Source organism: Brachyhypopomus gauderio, unplaced genomic scaffold (genome assembly GCF_052324685.1).
Source record: "Brachyhypopomus gauderio isolate BG-103 unplaced genomic scaffold, BGAUD_0.2 sc203, whole genome shotgun sequence".
Classification (NCBI taxonomy): Eukaryota; Metazoa; Chordata; class Actinopteri; order Gymnotiformes; family Hypopomidae; genus Brachyhypopomus; species Brachyhypopomus gauderio.
The window spans coordinates 52256-65390 of NW_027507024.1; the positions used below are offsets into that span (position 1 = coordinate 52256).

Here is a 13135-nt window from a genome sequence, read left to right on the forward strand (position 1 = left end):
TCTCCGTGTTAATACTCACCGTCGTATGTCAGTCTGATAAGGTTGCTGCTGGTAACATTCTTCTTGCTTACTTTCGGTTTAGTCTTGTCCCATCTGGCCTCACCCATCTCACCTTTACCTGTTTTACCTGTTTGTAGTGTTTTGATAAACTGCAGGGTTTAATTTGAGACAGATCCTGTCGGAACATGATCCGGGAACGGGAACTCTTTCATTTTGAAGGGTGCGGGAACTGTCTGCCTCGATCCGGTAACTTTCAAGCCTAACAATTATAAGTTATGAAGAAATCTGTCTGCGTTGAACCAATTAATTGAACTAATAAATCTATAAAAGACATTTTTTAAACACAAGATTCACATTCAGGCTTCCTAAATCACATAAGAGCTCTCCCTTTTAGCGATGCCTTTCCACGTCTCCCCCATAAAGCATCCGCCCACCCCTCACACGGCCCTAGTCCAAATGGGCATTTTTATTATTATACACAAAAATATAATAAAACAACACAAATAAATTGCAAATCAGTTGTACAATTTATGTGGGTCATTAATAAAAAAATATAATTATTTATTACAATAAAAAATAGAAATGGTTGATGGGACATATTTTGTGTTATCAGACAAAGCCGCCAATTTGTCAAAATAAAAGCGATCAATATGTCGAAAAGACAGTCAAACTTGCTTTCCTTTTTTAACAAAAAAAGCATCTGATCGTACTACTAAACAACCGAGACTTGAAGCAAATGAAGGCAGCGGCAGTCAAGTACTCCTGCAGGCTGGATCAGCTCCAAATAACTGCGGTCAAGCCAGCCCCCACTTCAAAAATCTTGGTCAAGCCAGCCCCCGGAAAATTTGCGAAGTTGCGCGTATACCAGACTATTTCATCATAAATGAAATACAGTTTTATTCATGATTTATTAGTTCTGAAATAACTGATTCACTTGTTTATTTATTGTTTTTTGTTTTTTTTTTACTCATTCTGTACACCATTTACCTTTAAATGTGGAATCACAGGCCGCATCACCCATTACCGTAATCTATTGTATACGCGCAACTTCGCAAATTTTCTGGGGGCTGGCTTGACCAAATTTTTGAAGTGAGGGCTGGCTTGACCGCAGTTCCAAATAGGAGGACTAAACTCCAAACAGGTCGACCTTAACTCCAAATGGGTTTCTCTTAAATCCGTTGTTATTGATCATATTCAGTCTTCTCTTAAATCCGTTGTTATTGGTCATATTCAGTCTTCTCTTAAATCCGTTGTTATTGGTCATATTCAGCCTTCTCTTAAATCCGTTGTTATTGGTCATATTCAGATTTGGAGGTTTTTGCGGTACGACTTGTGGCAGGATATTGTATTCCGACAGTTGTTTGCAAGTCATTTGCTTGCCGGACAAGATGGTCGTAAGTAAAACAAATGTCTCCAAAGTTTAATGTATTTTTCATTGCTGTGTATGTCTTTGTTTTTGTCACATACAGTTAATTGTTGCATTTAGTTAATAATATTGTACAAGCCACGTTGCGGTGTTCGCTAAGATGAAATGGTAATGTTAGCCTTGTTTGTTTACATGTTAAACGTATGAGTATGGAGTGATTTTTGTTTCAAAAGTTTTACAGAAGCAAAAGTAAATCTGCAGGCAAAATTCTTAGCATCAAGACCAGAAAGTATATGTTATGAATGCAAAACAGAAAAAAATATATCAAAAGTATATTTTTTAAATATAATTGGTTATTTGAAACTTATTTTCGTTTGCATTTTGACAAGTTTTTTGTTCCATTGTTTTAGTTTTTTTGGATTTTCCCAGTAAGGTCTTTTGCTTCTGGAATCTCTCTTTGCTTCTGCTTCGTTTTTTGCTTTTGACTTTTGGAACACATTTCACGTGTGGGAGGGGCTTAGACGAAGGCGTTCCTCTGCAATCTCCATTGGTCACTGATTCTGGACTGACACAGAGCTCTGAAACCGCCTCTGGGACCAAGCCACGCCCACCCCACCAGCTTCCCAGCGTTTTCAAACGTGGCGGAACGCGGTGGTTCTGTTTCACAGCAGCATGTAAACTGAGTTTTACCATTAAAGTTTATACAAAGGTTATAATTAATTGCTAAATGTTCTGTAGATATTACAAATGTACACTGTATAATAACTACATTAAGCATGACGGTTAATATTTAGCGGTCACGTCTGGCCCCGCCCCCTTTCTAGTATCCCATGTCCAAACTATACCTTCAGGGATCATTGTCGTTTCTTTAGCTCCGAGTTGGATGTGCACGGTATTCAAGCCTTATCTGTCTTTCATAGTTGTGATTAGCTTAGTGTTTATGTATGGTTAAAGTCTCTGTTCCATTTTCAGGTTCGTAGTGTTTTAGGTTTTCAGTTCATGTTTGGTGTCTGTGTTCTCAAACGTGGTTTGTTACGGGTTTGTAAGAGTTATGGTTTAATGTCATTGTCGTTTGCGTAGTTCTTGCTCTGTCTGTAGTCCATGTCTGGCCTGTGTAGGTTCACTGTGCTTATGCTTGGTTACGTGTTCTTGTCGTTAGCCTATTGACAGTGCATGTATGTTCAGATGGTCTTCATGTTCATGTGTCGGTACTTGCTTCCCGTGTGTTTGTTCCTGTCAGTGTATGTAACCATTAGTTGTACTCTTGATTGTTCTAGTTTTGTGTCCTTGTCATTTCCGCTGCCTTAGAGTGTAAGTGTGCGTTCTCTGTTCATCATGCCTCGTCGTTCGCGTTCCACTTGCGTGTCCTCAGTCAATGTAGAATATGAAATAAACCCTAATGAGATTGTAGCTCTGTTTCACATTTGTGTCTGCCCCTTGATTGCCAGTGGTGGACAGTAACGAAGTAAATGTAATTCGTTACTGTACTTAAGTAACATTTCCATGTATCTGTACTTTACTCAAGTACTTTTATTTGGTAAGACTTTATACTTATACTTCACTACATTTCAAAGCGAAAATTTTTACTTTTCACTTCGTTACATTTACACAAACATCTCGTTCCTTTTCTATTTTTAAATCAACGCTTAATAAAATACCGAAAGGTTAATGTGTACCGTGTCACAGACTATAACCAATCAGCGCTCAGATTTGTACGTTAATTTGTACGTAGATCGGACATGGCTGCAGCGGATGACTTTCCCCAACACCCCTGGCCTTATTTAGCCGAATTATTTGAATTCATAGAAGAAAAAAATAATTCATATTCCTTCAAGTGTCTCCTATGCCTTCCAAAAAACACTTCGCTGTCATCATTCAACAATTCGCCATCAAATTTGAAAAAACACATCGAGGTAAGTTCGCCATTAGATGAGTACTACCAACAGGGTGGTTTATATACCCCGGTTAATTATATCACATAGAAATACACTACATTTAATAGATGCTTTTATCCAAAGCAGTGTGCTAGTACCAGAGACCGTATACCGTCACTGGCTAGTACCCAAATTGCAATCTGTGGAGATGCTAAGCAGTTTAACACAGGAGACTCCAACATCAAACGTTAAAGCCGGGGGGACACGCGATTTTGGCCAAGCGAAGCGAACATCGCAATTCATTCCTATGAGGGAGGCGAAGGCAAGCAAAAATAAAATAGAATATAAAAATTATTATTATTAAAATTACGATTATATTAATTATATTACTTATTCGGCCAAGTTTAATATTATGAGTTCAGTTGGTTGGGCTGCACACAGTTCTAGTTCTAGGTGCTAGAGCTTCTAGCTTCCCTGTCCCGCCATGTGGTAGACAACGTATAACCTCAGAAAAAGTCCCCCAAGCTAGGACTGAAGTGACCGGTTCGAAATTATTGTTCTGTTTGGTGGTGAATTTTGTTTTCATATTAAATGGTTTGTCTACTTGTCTACCTTCCTAGTGTGAATTATTAATATGGATAAAGTTTGGAAATGACTGTCGTGTGGTTCTTATCATTCTTTTTTTTTTTCCTCAGAGAAAACATGCAAGTCAATTACCCAGATACCTGTCCATGACAGCCCCACGGAAGAGAAAAGCCAAAACAGAAGATGCTTCATCATCTAGGCCTACAAAGCAACTGAAATTAGTTGAAACAGTAGCTAATCGAAAAAGTGTGGACCAAGCTGTGATGAATTTCGTGATTCAGAGTCTCCAGCCCTTCAGCGTGGTGGACCAGCCATCCTTTCAGGAGCTTCTGAAAGATCTTCAGCCCAATGCCCCTCTAATGTCAAGAACAACGTTGCGAAGAAGGATTGATGACGCCGCACTTGACATGAAGAGGAACATCAAAGAAGCAATGTCCACAGTCAGTGTCATTGCTACAACAACAGACTGTTGGAGCACAAGGCGAAGGGGTTTTTTAGGAGTGACTGCCCACTGGCTGGACCCCAGTACCCTGGAGAGATGCTCTGTTGCACTTGCATGCAGACAACTGAAAGGCTCACACACTTTTGATGTCCTGGGAAGTTCACTAAATGAGATCCACTCTGAATTTGGCATACAACACAAAATTGTCAGAACAACGACAGATAATGGTTCAAATTTTTTGAAGGCATTCCGAATGTATGGAGAACAGGATGAAAACAACAATGCCACTGTTTCAGATGAGTCTGAAGATGATGGGGAGGAGATGGGTGATGAAGACCAACATTTGGAAGGTGAAGTGGATTTTGTCGACGCCACAGCCATCTTAAATGAAGATGACGGCCTGCAATTTCAGCTCCCAAAACATCACAGATGCGCCTGCCACCTGCTAAATCTGGTCTCCACAGTGGATGCCGAAAAGGCAACTTCAAATGATTCGTACAAACGGCTGTCAAGATCAACATTTTCAAAATGTTATGCACTGTGGAATAAGTGCGGACGAGCTACAACTGCTGCAGAGATGGTGGAAGATGTGTGCAAAATTCAGCTAATTCGTCCCAATGCAACAAGGTGGAATTCATTGCTTCTTGCAGTCGAGAGAATCCTGCGCATTGTTAAAGATCAGGGAGAGGGAGCTCTGAGGACCCTATTCACTGCACTCAAGTTGCCCATGTAAGTACTATTTTTGGACATTCTGCATGCTTTCTCTGATTCAAATGTATTTTTGTTTGTGAAATTCTTCATAATCTGTAAGAATTGTGCTACACCAGTAAAGTTATTACTAGGGATGCACCGAAATGAAAATTCTTAGCCGAAACCGAAAACCGAAAATGAGAAAACCAAGGCCGAAAGCCGAAAACCGAAACACCGAAATACATTATGCCAATTATTAGTAACATTGGATTTATGGCTAACCTCACTAAAATCAAAGCATTGCTATTCAAAGAATAAATCAACTACAAAATTTGATTTGAAAATATGTATTTAGCACTGACATTACAGTAATGCATATTATAAAATAAAATTAGTGGTGGGCCGTTAAAGGTGATAACGCTGACAATGGCCGACCACTGATTAAATTTAACTCGCTTCCAGACCGTTTTTATCTGAGAGGAGAAGAGTTAAATTTAATTATAACTGACTGACCTGAAAGATAAATATAAATTCTTTCATAAAAACGTGACGTGAGTTGCAACAACATTAAATAGCTCAGGTAAACACGCTTCTGAGAAATGTCGTCTGCTCAGCAAAACATAACGGGGCTCAATGTTCTCTATTAGCCTACGAAATCCCTACGACAGAGAACGGCTGATCGTCTAAGGCAACGAGTTCCATAATTTTTGGTGTAATGTCCTTTTCCTTGGCGCCATCACTGGAAAACTTTTTTGCTAGCTTTATCCAAATAAACACGTGCAGGCGATTTTTGCTTGCGTCATCACAACACATTGTTTCGGCTGTGTTGTTTCGGTGATGAAAGTATTTCGGCCGAAAACCGAAAATGCTAATTTAAGCCATTTCGGCCGAAAATTTTCGGTGGCCGAATTTTCGGTGCATCCCTATTATAAACATTATTACAGATTTGAAGCCCACAAGAAAGACATCACATACTACATCTATACATAACATTACAGTATAATAGACATATATTTTTAAAGGAAGGCTGATATGCACTCATACCAGTGTTCCCCTGATCATAGACGAATAAGCTTCTGAGCATTAGGCTCATTTGTAGAGCGGTCCAGCCTGCTCATGAATGAAATGAAATGGTTAAATTTGGAGTATGTATCAATCCCAACATTGCATGGAGATAATCTATGATTCTATGATGGGCCTAAATGTTGTAACTCATGCATACAGCCCAGTACTTTGAGACACACACACACACACACACACACACACAGTTAAACATGTGACCCCATTAATTGATGTTTTGTCGTTGTCTTTTAGGTTGAGCTCAGTTGAAATAGCCTTTCTGGAGGAGTATGCCAGAACCATGGGACCAATGAGCAAAGCCCTCAACATTCTTCAAGGAGAAAGTAATGTTCAGATGGGATGGCTCCTGCCTACTTTGACGCTCCTCATCACAAAGCTCAACAAAATCCGCATCACTAGCAGATACTGCAAGCCATTGGTGGATGCCGTTCAAGAGGGCCTGCAGCACCGCTTTGCAGACATGCTTGTGGAACCTGAATTCATTGCTGCTGCCATCCTTGTCCCAAAGTTTAAGACATCGTGGACGTGTGACGAAGACCTCATACAACGAGGCAAGTCAACATTTAATTATCCTTTTTTATGCCAGAAAAGGAGTAATGTTAACTAGTCTCATGCACGCACACACGCACGCACACACACGCACACAAATTAATAATCTAATTATTTATTGACATGTCTATTTCAGGCATGGATTACATCAAGGGCCATCTGGAAGAAGACTCTGCCCACCTGTCCCCAGCTAATGGTTCCAGTGAATCGGATGATGAGGACTTCTTTGCTAGCTTCAAGAAGTCTGCTGGTCAAGAAGGTGTGAAGCAATTGGAGGGTTACCTTGCCTCAAAGATTGACCACAAGGATGTACTGAAGTCGTACCCTGCTGTATGCAAGCTGTCTTTGAAGCTTAACACGGCCTTGCCTGCATCAGCAGCGTGTGAGCGCCTGTTCAGTACAGCAGGGCTCATTTTCAGTCCTAGGCGAGCACGGCTAGATGCAAAAAATTTTGAAAACCAGCTCTTACTGAAGAGGAACAGAAAGTTTTTGAGTTGAGTTTGGTCAATTTCTATGTAGCCATGTAAGTACACCCCTCACATTTTTGCAGATTTGTAAGTCTATCTTTTCATGGGACAACATGGCTGTATTAGTGAAATTTCTGTAAAAAATTAATTGAAGCGGTTATATAAGTTGCATGATGGCTGTTAACTTTAATGTTGTCCCATAAAAAGATAAACTTACAAATCTGCAGAAATGTAAGGGGTGGGTGTACTTCTGTGACACACTGTATGCAGCCCATCCATCCACATATTCAGTTTACCCAAACATGCCTACAACCCTTACACACACACACACACACACACACACACACACACACACACACACACACACTTATAAGTGTTGTGTTATTGTGATGGTGTTTTGTTATTATTAGTTTTTTGACAACTGAAATAAATGAAAAACAAAATAATGAAACTTGAATGAATGCTTTTTTTTTGTTGCTCCAAAAGCACTTGGTCTTACTTAAATATAATATAGTTTTGAGTATTTTGTGTTTGCTAGGCAAATGTAAGGCACTGTTTCATTGTTCACTTGTTGGTCGAGTAGGCCTAGGGGTTTTGATATTACGCTAAGAAAATAAAGTTTTTACTTTTACTTTTAATACTTAAGTATTTTTGAAGGCAGATACTTTTGTACTTTTACTCAAGTAAAAATTTGAGGTCAATACTTTTACTTTTACTTGAGTAATATTCAATGCAAGGTAACTGTACTTTTACTCAAGTACATAGTTGGTGTACTTCGTCCACCACTGTTGATTGCGCAACAGCTAAATCGTCACCAGCGTGAGCTTTTTAAAATTTCAGTGAACTGGATGGAGAGAAAACACTGATGTGTGGAAGAAATATGAGTATTTGCAATATCTACAGACCATTTAGCAATTAATTATAAACTTTAATGGTAAAACTCAGTTTACATGCTGCTGTGAAACAGAACCCACGCGTTCCACCATGTTTGAAAAAGCTGGGAAGCTGGTGGGGTGGGCGTGGCTTGGTCCCAGAGGTGGTTTCAGAGCTCTGTGTCAGTCCGGAATCAGTGACCAATGGAGATTGCAGAGGAACGCCTCCATCTAAGCCCCTCCCACACATGAAATGTGTTCCAAAAGTCAAAAGCAAAAAACGAAGCAGAAGCAAGGAGAGATTCCAGAAGCAAAAGACCTTACTGGGAAAATCCAAAAAAACTAAAACAATGGAACCAAAAACTTGTCAAAATGCAAACGAAAATAAGCTTCAAATAACCAATTATATTAAAAATATATACTTTTGATATATTTTTTTCTGTTTTGCATTCATAACATATACTTTCTGCTCTTGATGCTAAGAATTTTGCCTGCAGATTTACTTTTGCTTCTGTAGAACTTTTGAAACAAAAATCACTCCTTATATGAGCGGTTTAGGTTAATGTCGATGTGTGCATGTTTGTTTTCTTATCTACAGAGTCACGCGAGTATTACAAAAACAACTGAAAGTCTTGTGTTGGATGGGCAGTGCAGTAAATGTTCTCTCTATCACTGTCTCTATCACATTCTCAATAAAATGTTCTTGGTATACAGTTGACAATGCGTTTGTTGACTAAAGTCTATAAATCATAAATCATATTGGTTTCTGATGCATACAAATACCCATTGATCACGAGATGAGTTAATTACTTAATTAAATGAATTTAAAGTTAGTATTCTTCCTCCTGAAGACGGTGTTGTGAACGACTCAGTTCCTCCAATTCATGTTTCTTGTGCTCGCGGGCGCACGCGTTCACAAAAAAATCCAGCGAGCGACAGATCCCTGAAACTACGGAAGCCGAAACACAAGAAGATGCAGTTTATTACGAAATCTGCTTTGACAAAGAAAGATTTATGCGGGTATTCCCTTATTATAATTTTGACTATTGCAACCAAAAAGCTAACGGCATGATTTGCGTGTTTTACTGACAACAACAAACATGTTAAAGCGACACGTATGGATTTTAATATTGGTAAACGTTAGCCAATTTAAGTGAATGAAACGTTTACGCGCGGCTATGTAATATTACTCCGAGATTATTCTCATAAAGGTAAACACACGTCATTATTTCGGTTTTATTAAGTTCATAATACACGAGGTTCTGTAGGGGGGACAATTTATTTACTGATCATTTAAACAAACTTTGATTCATTTAAATGGTACTTCAGACTGGTAGAACTGAACTCCTACAATAAACTAATTCCGCATTGCATAAGGTGCAAACAACTTTAGTCTTGTCAATGTCTCCATTAGGAAGCTTCTTAAAAATGAATTTTCCATGAAGCAAACCTGGCAGCTTCGTGGCTGCATCCATGTAAGCACACGTGCGATTTGTTTTGGGTTAGTCTTTGTAATTCACAGGTTTGAAAACAGTAGGGGGTTCTCGCCCCCTACTGTGCAATTTGGTGAGGAATACACTCGAGCTAAACTATCAAGGTGAAAGTCATCACAGTTTGCTTACCTATTTTGACCCAGCTCCCAACCCAACTTTAAGAAGAGATTAATGGCAATATTTTATATCGCCCAATAAGAGTATCACATTATCGAACGCCCATATGTAGGACTACTGAAAAATATTTATCTAGATCACAGTCCGGTGGAACTTCAAGACAATAAACAGTTCTGTTTGTCCGCTGTTTGTCCGCAGTCACCTTCTCCGTGTCAGTAAGTCTACATTTCCGGAGTGACTGAAGTTCAAAGTTGTGAATGTCTGGCAGATTTAAAACAACACCACGCTCACTTTAGCTTACATCGGTAATCTAAATAGCACAATTACAGCTTATGAGAGAGGACGGAGTGAAATGGTCTTGAAGATCTTTAGTTTAATGTTTATGCGCTTTAAGATGCTTGTCTACGCTTTCATTTCTCCATTTTGTCACAGATCGTTTCGTACACATTCAGACTGGATTACGTCCTTTGTCGTTAGAATATTAAAACAGCATATTTTGTAGGGGAGACTGGGTATGGTTGTAACATGGGGAGAGTTGTAACTCCATCAGTTCCACCTATAAGTTTGGAGTCATATGGTCATTCCAGTATTTACCCAATTCCTCCCTGGTCCCACATGGTGAATATCAAGGCTGTAAACACACACATGCAGATTCCATAGAGAAAAAACAGATTTTGAGGTGAGAAAGTACATTTCTGAATCAAGACTATATATTTTTTAGTATGTATACTATTGCAGATAAAACCATATGAATTATATTATATAAAAAAACTGTAGTTTCTCCGGTAAATTGTGATGCATTTTTCCCCTGTTCATTTCAAATCACCTTGCTAATACAGCTAGTTAAACACTGGCTGACAGGGGTGGGGATGGTTGTAACACAGCTTTAAAACGTGTTACAGCCATCACCTTACATACAACTAAGAAAACTTTATTGATTTTTAATAATTTTAAAGAAATACTGACAGTGGTGTATGGAGAAGATTCAGTGCCAAATTGAAAAGTAATCCCTACTAGGCAAAAATGGAAATGCAATCCACAAAATGCATTGCTTTTCCATACAAACATGCAGAATACGTGCCAAAATGAAATGCAAAAGCACTATTACATAACATTTCAATGCACTTTATCTCTTTATTGAAAAACAATACACAAGAATTTGCATTCAAAACCAAAACGCTGAATTTGTGCCAGAATTGAATATAATACAGCTCGAAATGTAATCACGGCACAGAGGTATTGCATTTCACCATACGGTATTTCTGACATAAATGTCTCCTTTAAATGTAATGATCACGAGATTGATTTAAACACTGATGTGATGAAAACATGCCACAATGAAAAGTAAAAGCTCCAGTGTGTGTGGATTTGTATTTAAAGAAAGAAACGCTGAATTCGTGCCAGAAGCTACCTTGAAATGCAATCGACTGAACGTCATTGTATTCCACTGTGTCTCAGCGCTGTATTCGTGCCAGAATGAAATCTAATCACTGTCCAATAGGAACGCTCGCCTGAATTTGGGGGCGGGGCTTAGACTCCAGTCAGAAGCAATCGCTCGTAGTTGGACTTGAAAGCAGCAGAAATGTCTTTTCACTACAGAATAAAAGAGGAAATAAACAGTCTAATTGTACAAATTGAGGCTGGTGCAGTTACAGACGACTACGTGCTTAACTTAATTAGGCTGAAGGTGCTGGAAAATATTGAAAATGGACTGCTACCCGTATTTTCCAGATTATAAAATCGCTACTTATTCCCTCGCGCTTTGAACCATGCGATTTATAATGATGAGATGTGGCTTTTCTGTAGATGTTTCTTCACCCGTCAGGGGTGGAACAGACAGTTAATCAGGTGGTAGGACAAAGTTGTAAATCAAAGAAGAAAGTGCTCATTTTCATTTATCATATGCAAGCAGCAGGCATGACGGAGAATTTTTTTCAAACGAACATGTTGTGCCAAATTCCAACTCCCCTCATTTGCACACGCATAAAGATGCTAAGAATGATATTTGGGAGTTACAGTGATTATAACTTAGTTCATTGAGCACTCTAGTTTTGTCCTAACTAGATATTTAGACATAATACTGCTGTAATACTGCAAAGTTGTGTTCAGAGGTGAACTTCGTATAGCCAGTGTGTATTTTATTTAAAATAATTAACACCCTTGAGCCAGTGTGGCTTTGGACATAGATAATTCCGTGCCGTTTGCTGTGATGGATAATTAAAGTGTTATGTATTGGTTAAACTTACATTGTTGTTACATTAGTCATCCTGTAGATGGCACTAGCATTATGTTAGTTCAGGTGAGCATTTCAATAAAAGCGTACAGTTCCAATGTACCTCCATGCGTGCGTGAGTCACATTATTGAATGTAGACTTTGCATAATGTTTTTCCATATGTTATCTTAATGAAGACATAACATATTTGGCGACGAGGTGTCCTGTATATGTCCTCATACAGAGCTAATTTTCCCTGTTTCATTTCTCCACAAGGCTGCCCGCCTGCTTGAGGAATAATGAGATGAGGAGACCAGCGATCCATCCTGAGCCAGCCACCTCCTGCCTAACCGGATGCATACATCATGATGGACATTATTACATATTTTTCCTTTTCTTTCTCTTCTTTCTGTCTAAATTGTTGTTGTTGTTGTCATGGTGACCGGTGTCGGCCAGAGGAGGATGGGTTCCCCCCCTGAGTCTTGGTTCCTCTCAAGGTTTCTTCCTCATGCAAAAAAACTAGGGAGTTTTTCCTTGCCACTGTCGCCCTTGGCTTGCTCACTGGGGGCTAGGACTCGGCACTTGTAAAGCTGCTTTGTGACAACAACTGTTGTAAAAAGTGCTATATAAATAAAATTTGATTGATTGATTGATTGATGTGTTTGAATTGCTTTTGGACCCGACTGGGTGAGTGACCTGCCTCAAAAAATTTTATTTTTTTTTTTAAGGGAAAATTAAAAAGCAATTAGCATGGCTGCTACGATTGGCCACATTGAGGTTTTTGATGAAAATATGGAACAATGGACCACTTACACTGAAAGATTTGAACATTTTGTGGAGGCAAATGGCATCGAGAGTGCAAAGAAAGTGCCTGTTCTACTCAGTGTAATGGGTTGTAAGACATACGGTCTGCTGCGTAGCTTAGTTGCACCGGATAAGCCAGGTGACAAAAGTTACGACGAAATAAAAACAGTATTACAGCAGCATTTTTCTCCTAAACCTCTGGTAATTGCAGAAAGATTTCGCTTCCACAAACGGAATCAAGAGGTGGGTGAGACCATTTGCCAGTATGTAGCAGTGCTTAAAAAATTGTCTGAGCATTGTGAGTTTGGCGATCAGCTGGAAGATGCACTCCGAGACAGATTTGTTTGTGGATTGAAGAGTGAAGCTATGCAAAAATGACTGCTCACGGAGGCTACACTCACATTTAAAAAAGCAGTTGAAATAGCAGCATCCATGGAGACAGCGAGAGTCACAGCAGCTCAGTGGATCACTGAAGGTAAATGCTATCTCACTCTCATCAAGCAAAGTCCCAAATAAATGTAAACGATGTGAAAAAATAAATCACAACGATGATGAGTGTTGGTTCAAGGATAAGAATTGCAAT

At 39.1% G+C, this 13135-nt stretch overlaps 1 protein-coding gene and 1 long non-coding RNA gene across 4 annotated transcripts in view; one reads left to right on the forward strand and one right to left on the reverse strand.

Annotated features, from left to right (window-relative positions):
- Positions 1–242, reverse strand: part of LOC143502721 (NLR family CARD domain-containing protein 3-like) — a 36429-nt gene extending 36187 nt beyond the window's left edge. For 2 of the 3 annotated variants that reach the window (XM_076995406.1, XM_076995407.1), the window contains exon 1: positions 20–228. The gene's annotated coding sequence lies outside the window, so the exon portion shown is untranslated. Of the gene's footprint in view, positions 1–19 lie in introns of all 3 variants that reach the window. The other variant, XM_076995410.1, reaches the window with a different exon arrangement.
- An 853-nt stretch (positions 243–1095) lies between these two features.
- Positions 1096–12360, forward strand: LOC143502724 (uncharacterized). Its single transcript, XR_013127128.1, has 3 exons — positions 1096–1141; positions 1307–1394; positions 12025–12360. It is a non-coding gene; the product is annotated as an uncharacterized LOC143502724 (long non-coding RNA).
- Positions 12361–13135: the final 775 nt, after the last annotated feature.